Consider the following 9,334-nt stretch of genomic DNA (forward strand, 5'->3'; position numbering starts at 1 on the left):
GTTTCAGGGTGGTTAATTATATATGTTAGGACCAATTATTTTTGGAAAATCGAAAATTACCAGAAAAATTTCGGCTACAGATTTATTATTAGTATAGATATGTCTTACATTTCTGCTGTGTCGACTGCTAGCTGGTGTGATGTCAGCGCCAACTCTAGGGAGAAAGCAGAATCTCACGCTCTAGCTGGCTTGAAGGTCATTGAAATCAGTCCGACTACATCAAAGGTGCCGCCGTGAAGTGTCCATTCTTTATAATCCCTATTCGCTGATTAGTACCTGGAAGATTATTAACCTTATGTTTTCAACAAGAAGTTGTGTTCCTAGAGAAAATTTCGAGACTCTCAAAAAGCTTACTCTGTGATACGGCTGTTGGTGTTGTTGCATCATTAGTCTTGAAATCATCACTGACTGTCATCAGTCATTATTTATATTCTCCATAACTCTTTACATTTGATTTTTTAAATGATTTCTTTCAAATTTAATTTTTGACATTGTTCTTAATCACAACTTATTGATGAAGAGACAGTTTCTCTGGAACCCCTATTAGGTGACTATACAGGGTGATTCATGACGATTAACCGCCACTTACAATGCTTATTTCCAAAGACATTCTGAGCAAAAAAGTCATATAAACATGTGTCCTAATCTCGGTTTTTCAGAGTTACACTAATTTGAAGTTGTTAGTAAAATAAAGTGTTAAGGGTAAAACAATATTACAAATAGAGAATAAATTATTCAGAAGTATCATTTCTCTAATTGGCTGGTGTTCTGAAGTTAAAAATGTTTTGTTAATTGCTTTGTACAAATTTTGTTTCTCAATTTTTAACTAAAAATGACATCATTCTTACACACTTATTACAAAAATTGTTACAAATCATACGACTTTAGGAACTTGATTCTTTACAGTTTAATTATGTATCCTGTTGGACAGTCTTTAAGAATTTACAAGAGTGACGTAATTTGTAACAATTGTGATAAATGCGTAAGAAAACGTAATTTTGTACAGAGGTGTGAAAATTATTAGAATAATCTTAATTTTAAAGGTTTTTTAATAGTTCCTTCACAAATATTCATTGAATTGATGAATATTGGTATATAATATTACTATACTGATGTAGGATATATTTACTACTAACAATGCCGGAAAGCATTGTTGTACATTGGTATTTTTCTTATTTTACAATTGTTATGGGAATTCAGAAATTATTATACATAAAAAATTAATTAATAAATGCTTTAAACAAATTGTTCTTTGCGTTTACATTGTTGTGAAGGTTCAAATGAACGTATACATCTGTTTTGTGCATATAATTTTTTATGTTTCCAATTCCGCCAACATAATATAATAATTTCTGAATTCCCATAACAATTGTAAAATAAGAAAAATGCCAATGTACAACAATGCTTTCCGGCATTGTTAGTAGTAAATATATCCTACATCAGTATAGTAATGTATACCAATATTCATCAATTCAATTAATATTTTGTGAAGGAACTATTAAAAAACCTTTAAAATTAAGATTATTCTGATAATTTTCACACCTCTGTAGTTAAAAATCGAAACAAAATTCTGTACGAAGCAACTATGGAATTCACAACATATTTTTAGCTTCAGAATACTAGCTAATTAAGGAAATGATACTCCTGAATAGTTCATTCTTTATCTGTAATATTCTTTTACCCTTAAAACTAAAGGATAAAGGTATTTTACAAACAACTTCAAAATAGTGTAACTCTGAAAAGATTGAGATTGGGACAAATATTCATACGACTTTCTTGCTAACAATGTCTTTGGAAATAAGCTCCATAAGTGGCGATAAGTCCTCGTGAATCACCCGGTATAATGTTGCCATAAAGTTTAGGGACACCTTATAATTCTTACAAAATGCTGCCATGGCCTTAAATTATTAGAGAATCTAACAATGTTTTTAAATGTTGATTAACAATAGGAAAGAATAATTTTTATTACAATTTTGGTATGTATATTTATTTATTTATTTATTTATTTATTATTTTGCTAATAATTGTAACATAAAATATAATATGTACAGAAAAACTTATTATTATAAATATTATCAAGGATTCTCTTCAAATATTATATCATCATCTCTATTTCAATTAATCAACTTATATTTGCCTTCAACAACTAACTCTCTTTTTTTTTAATATATCACATCACATTATTGTACATGTTTATTGTATTCAGGACCCTTGTGGTCACTCAAAATTCTTTAAGCTGATGTCTACAATTTAGAAATTTATTTATATATATTATTTTAATGTACCGAAGTACATATGATATTTCCATGCAGATATTCTGAGACGATTCTTCCGACGCCGGTGTGGAATCCGGTGTGGCTTAGTGGATAAAGCGTCAGCACGTAGAGCTGAAAACCCAGGTTCAAATCCCGGCGCCGGAGAGAATTTTTGTCCGTTTCATTACTCTTTCATCGTATAATGACGCAGAATATCTGCATGGAAATATCATATGTACTTCGGTACATTAAAATTATATATATATATATGATATGCGTAAATCACTTCGTGATTTAAGACGGCGCTTATTCCGTCGGATCCCGGCCAACTAGTCACTCATAACGAGTGCACCTCAGCACATGTGTGGACTTCGGTCCTAGGTTCATAGATATCTATGACGTAGTGCAGAGGGCGGCTACTAGAGGGAACCCAAGAGTTGGAACTTAAAACTGAGACGATTCTTCCGACGCCGGGGTGGAATCCGGTGTGGCTTAGTGGATAAAGCGTCAGCACGTAGAGCTGAAAACCCGGGTTCAAATCCCGGCGCCGGAGAGAATTTTTCTCCGTTCCGTTACTCTTTCATCATAGAAAAACTTTAGCTCGCCCTGAAAGAGTAGAACTCGTGCTCAGGGGCGGATTCCTGAATTTAAATTAATAATTATACAATACAATTTGTCTTATGTCTATTGTGCAATTATAGTATATAAATTTAAATTTACAATTTTTCAATTTTTATAAAATCCATACATAACTTTTTAAATTTAATACTAGAACTATTAGAATTGACAAGATTAGGATGTTTAAATATAAATTTGTTATATATTATTGGGCCTAAATTACTACTATGATTAAATACTGTAACAGTGTTGCATTTTGGTTCAAACAATCTTAAAGAATCCATACCTTTTGTTTCATAACTATGAGAATACAATTCAAAATTATTTCGATTTTTATGTATGAATTTCATTAATACAATATAATAAATTTGTCTTACGTTAAGTGCATTAAAGTCTAAAAACTAATTTTGAGATGGAAAATCAATAGGTTTATGAAGACATATTTTAATTATATTCTTCTGTAATAAATAAAGTGGATTAAAATTGGATTGATATAATCGTTTTAGTTACATTGTTGAAATTTAAATTGCAGCAATGTGTTGATCACGATTTTCATTACGACCCTCTGTATTTAATACTCACATTTTCTAACACGTTGATCACGAAAATTTCACGGCCCACTGCATTCTTAAGAAGACAATCATTGAAAATATTTAACATCTGAGCATCAGATGCGACGCGATTGCAGTTAATAGGTGGCTTTGGTTAGTTGAAACTCGATAGATTCTTGTACTCTATTCGTACATGAGCGAAATATTCAATTGAATTCTGCTTCCAACCGAATAGGATATTTATACGAAGCTTTATGGATGATAATAATAATGATCCAACGTCATTACTTAAAGAAAGAAATTTTCGAAACAATATTCACGGTCTGAGTCGAGAGAATAAAGAGATTTATGTCGCACACGTCAGAGATGATAGCAGGATCTGATCCCTGAAATGATGACAATGCTGTTACGATGAATGTGGCCTTGTAAAACCTTCTCCTACACTGCAGGCTGTAGAAACGGATTGCTAGCAATTCTTCTGTTAGCTAAAATGGTTGGAATCCACATAATGAAGACACTACGTCTCATTTCTAAGCCTTTTGTTGTAGCAGTGAAGCTGAATGCCCCTGTAACCCCTGCAACCCCGCGTCACATATTTCCTTCCGCTTCTCTCATTGAGCTCACCAGAATATTGTCCCTTGCTGGTCACCTCAGGGATCTGTGCTATCTACCACTGAATTAAACCCTTAAAGTGACTTTTTTCTGTTCAGAATTTCAAACGAAAGAAATTTAATACTCTATCATAGAGAGCTCTTTAAACTTTTAATTATGTGACGCAATTAAATCAAGGTTCACGAAATTATATTATTTATTTATTTATTTATTAGCCGTACCCGTGCGCTCCGCTGCACCCGTTAGAAATAAATATAAAGTAATTACATAATTAAAATAGGACATTTGATCCAGGGAACATTCGTGTTTGATATAAGGATAAATCGTTTATTATGTTACTTAATTTAAATTTTATTTAAAATATTAAAATGCGATCATTTTGATCCAGAGACCACTCATTTGGTCATAAAAATTATTTTAGGAAATACACGAAACGAATGTACAGAATAGCCTATCAAGTTTTCTGTGCATAAGAAGCTATTTTAATCTTACCTGTCCTCGATTCACTCAGAAGTTACTGTAATAACATTATAGCATTATGTCCATCTAGAGAAACTACACTTTCCAATGGTGAATTAATAATTAATTATACAAATCGGTTAATTTAGCTTCTGATATTACTTCATACAAACACAGAAACATTATCTGTAGGCTATCTTTCATAGCTTTCGATTGTTGTTGTCCAAGGCCCCTTATAGACGAAGTCATTCGTTTTTTAATTCATCACACGGCCTTAGATGGCAGTTATTTTAATTTTAAAACTCATTTATCTCATTAAATATCAGTCCTATAAAAATTTCTCAAGGAATAAAACGTATCGGAAATTATTTTTAAAGAAACTTTTGTTATGTAACATTTTTCATAAAAATCAATAATAAGCGAGATATTTCGATTTATTTATTTCAGGCCCCCTTATAACCCCCCTTTTAAATAATGTATTTTGAATGCCATATAGCTAAAATCTAAGTTACAACGAACTTAATTTATATTCCAATTTTCATCGAAATCCATTCAGCCATTATCGCGTGAAAAGGTAACAAACATACAGACAGACAGACATACAAACAAATATTTCAAAGAAGCGATTTTCGGTTTCAGGGTGATTAATTATATATGTTAGGACCAATTATTTTTGGAAAATCGAAAATTACCAGAAAAATTTCGGCTACAGAGTTATTATTAGTATAGATTTATTTATTCTGGTGTAGTTAAGGCCATCATGCCTTCTCTTCCACAACACCAGGAATACAAATACAATAATAGAAATAAACAGAAAAAAAATACACTATATACAAAGTAAAGCCACACAAAAATATACACAGGTTGCAGTCACACAAACTTTAAATGAGTGATTAAGTATCATAATTAATTGTATCCTAACTAATTAACTAACTAGATTAAAAAGGAAAAAGAAAAAAAACACAAATCAATACTTCTAGCAATACCTAAAAACATTAACTAAGACAAAATTTTCCAATTTAATTTTGAATTGTGGTAAAGCCCGGCAGTCCCTGACGTCATTAGGTAACGAATTCCAGAGGCGAGGTATTTCGACAGTATAGGAAGATGAGTATAAAGACGTTCTATGATGAGGGATAGAAAGAAGTGCTTGATGTCGGTTTCGAAGAGTTGTAAGAAATTGAAAGCGCGATAACAGAGTAGAAGTATGCATGATTCTAAACAGAAGAGACAGTGAATGTACTGTTCTTCGTTCCTTCAGACGCATCCATGAAAGTATTCGTGTAGAAAAAAGTGTCGAATAATAATAAATTTATATCGTAGAGAACATGTGTTTTATCCGAGTATTTCTATTACTCTTGCTTCTTTCCATCTTATCGTCTATGAATAGAATCTGCAGTTGAAAAGGGACTTTCAATAATTAATAACAATGTAAAATATCATCTTATCGTCTGTGAATAGAATCTGTATTTGAAAAGAGTCTTTCAATAATTAATGACAATGTAAAATATCATTTTATCGTCTGTGAATAGAATCTGTATTTGAAAAGAGTCTTTCAATAATTAATGACAATGTAAAATATCATTTTATCGTCTGTGAATAGAATCTGTATTTGAAAATAATCGTTCAATAATTAATGACAATGTAAAATATCATCTTATCGTCTGTGAATAGAATCTGTATTTCAAAAGAGTCTTTCAATAATTAATAACAATGTAAAATATCATCTTATCGTCTGTGAATAGAATCTGTATTTCAAAAGAGTCTTTCAATAATTAATAACAATGTAAAATATCATCTTATCGTCTGTGAATAGAATCTGTATTTGAAAAGAGTCTTTCAATAATTAATGACAATGTAAAATATCATTTTATCGTCTGTGAATAGAATCTGTATTTGAAAAGAGTCTTTCAATAATTAATGACAATGTAAAATATCATTTTATCATCTGTGAATAGAATCTGTATTTCAAAAGAGTCTTTCAATAATTAATAACAATGTAAAATATCATCTTATCGTCTGTGAATAGAATCTGTATTTGAAAAGAGTCTTTCAATAATTAATGACAATGTAAAATATCATCTTATCGTCTGTGAATAGAATCTGTATTTGAAAAGAGTCTTTCAATAATTAATGACAATGTAAAATATCATTTTATCGTCTGTGAATAGAATCTGTATTTCAAAAGAGTCTTTCAATAATTAATAACAATGTAAAATATCATCTTATCGTCTGTGAATAGAATCTGTATTTGAAAAGAGTCTTTCAATAATTAATGACAATGTAAAATATCATTTTATCGTCTGTGAATAGAATCTGTATTTCAAAAGAGTCTTTCAATAATTAATAACAATGTAAAATATCATCTTATCGTCTGTGAATAGAATCTGTATTTGAAAAGAGTCTTTCAATAATTAATGACAATGTAAAATATCATCTTATCGTCTGTGAATAGAATCTGTATTTCAAAAGAGTCTTTCAATAATTAATAACAATGTAAAATATCATCTTATCGTCTGTGAATAGAATCTGTATTTGAAAAGAGTCTTTCAATAATTAATGACAATGTAAAATATCATTTTATCGTCTGTGAATAGAATCTGTATTTGAAAAGAGTCTATCAATAATTAATGACAATGTAAAATATCATCTTATCGTCTGTGAATAGAATCTGTATTTCAAAAGAGTCTTTCAATAATTAATGACAATGTAAAATATCATCTTATCGTCTGTGAATAGAATCTGTATTTGAAAAGAGTCCTTCAATAATTAATGACAATGTAAAATATCATTTTATCGTCTGTGAATAGAATCTACAGTTGAAAATGGACTTCAATTATAGGGCTATATTTACTTACTTACTTACTTACTTACTTACAAATGGCTTTTAAGGAACCCGAAGGTTCATTGCCGCCCTCACATAAGCCCGCCAGCGGTCCCTATCCTGTGCAAGATTAATCCAGTCTCTATCATCATACCCCACCTCCCTCAAATCCATTTTAATATTATTCTCCCATCTACGTCTCGGCCTCCCTAAAGGTCTTTTTCCCTCCGGTCTCCCAACTAACACTCTATATGCATTTCTGGATTCGCCCATACGTGCTACATGCCCTGCCCATCTCAAACGTCTGGATTTAATGTTCCTAATTATGTCAGGCGAAGAATACAATGCATGCAGTTCTGTGTTGTGTAACTTTCTCCATTCTCCTGTAACTTCATCCCTCTTAGCCCCAAATATTTTCCTAAGCACCTTATTCTCAAACACCCTGAACCTATGTTCCTCTCTCAGAGTGAGAGTCCAAGTTTCACAACCATACAGAAAAACCGGTAATATAACTGTTTTATAAATTCTAACTTTCAGATTTTTTGACAGCAGACTGGATGATAGAAGCTTCTCAACCGAATAATAACAGGCATTTCCCATATTTATTCTGCGTTTAATTTCCTCCCGAGTGTCATTTATATTTGTTACTGTTGCTCCAAGATATTTGAATTTTTCCACCTCTTGGAAGGATAAATCTCCAATTTTTATATTTCCATTTCGTCAGTTATAGAGCTATAATTAATAAAATTACAACTATTGGAAATATCGTCTGATCTATGATGGATTTTTGCAATTTAAACCAGACATTAAATGTAATGGATGACATATTTATCATACTTCGTCTCTATGTATATTCTATAGTTTATTTATTTAATGATTTATTAAAGTTGAATGGGATGATAATACACTGCAGTGTAAAAGGACGCTAAAATGATAATAATTTCTGAATAGTTTCTGTACTTGTAAACAATATAGCTAAATATACTAAAGTATTGCAAATACAATATTAGTTTCTATGAGTAACCTCTTTAAAATATAAAAGATGCAATACATGATCATAATTGCATTCTCCATGTTCTTTCCTTTGAAAATTTTGCATGGCTTGAAAGAACATTAAATAAATAATTTAAGGTTATGGGAAAGTAAGTTGGGACAAAGCACTACAGCTTCAGCCAGCGGGCGAAGTATACACAGAAACTTTTCAACTGTGAAGTATGGAGAAACGGATGTTTGTCGGGCGTTGTGTGTTTACGACCCACATTTTTCTAGGAAATATAAAAGTTGTTTATATTTTACGATGTCTTTATTTTGATGCCATATATTTTACATATATTTTATAGCCTTTTATATTCCCCGAATAAACTTCAAGGCCCAGTTTCAATTCACATGGAATTCCTTTGGTCACTGTTACAACATTCATAGCTGCCATGTAAAATACTGTACATCACTTTGTGTCTTGTATTTTTACGTGTACAGATTCAATTTATTTATTGTACGATTTACATACAAACAAAATTACTAGTATATTTATATTTAAATAATGGAGGAACAAGAGTTAGACTTCCGGCGTTGCTGCAGAAATACTTCCGGACGTGAGTTTAAACCCCGCTTGGAGTAATTATCTGATTTTGAATTTTACTAGTTTCTTTTTCAATTACAAGCTTAACATCAGGTAATCACATGGCAAATACATCAAATGTTACAACTATAATATACCAAATTGAATAAGAATATTATATAAAACTTCTCTCTTAACCGAGTCATATGCCTTTTTGAAATCTATGAATAACTGATGTACTGTACCCTTATACTCCCATTTTTTCTCCAGTATCTGTCGAATACAAAAAATCTGATCAATAGTCGATCTATTACGCCTGAAACCACACTGATGATCCCCAATAACTTCATCTATGGAGTTAATCTTCTCAAAAGGATATTCGACAAAATTTTGTACGACGTCAGCAAAAGTGATATTCCTCGAAAGTTATATTAAAATGGATTTGAGGGAGGTGGGA

Source organism: Periplaneta americana, chromosome 3 (genome assembly GCF_040183065.1).
Source record: "Periplaneta americana isolate PAMFEO1 chromosome 3, P.americana_PAMFEO1_priV1, whole genome shotgun sequence".
Lineage (NCBI taxonomy): Eukaryota > Metazoa > Arthropoda > Insecta > Blattodea > Blattidae > Periplaneta > Periplaneta americana.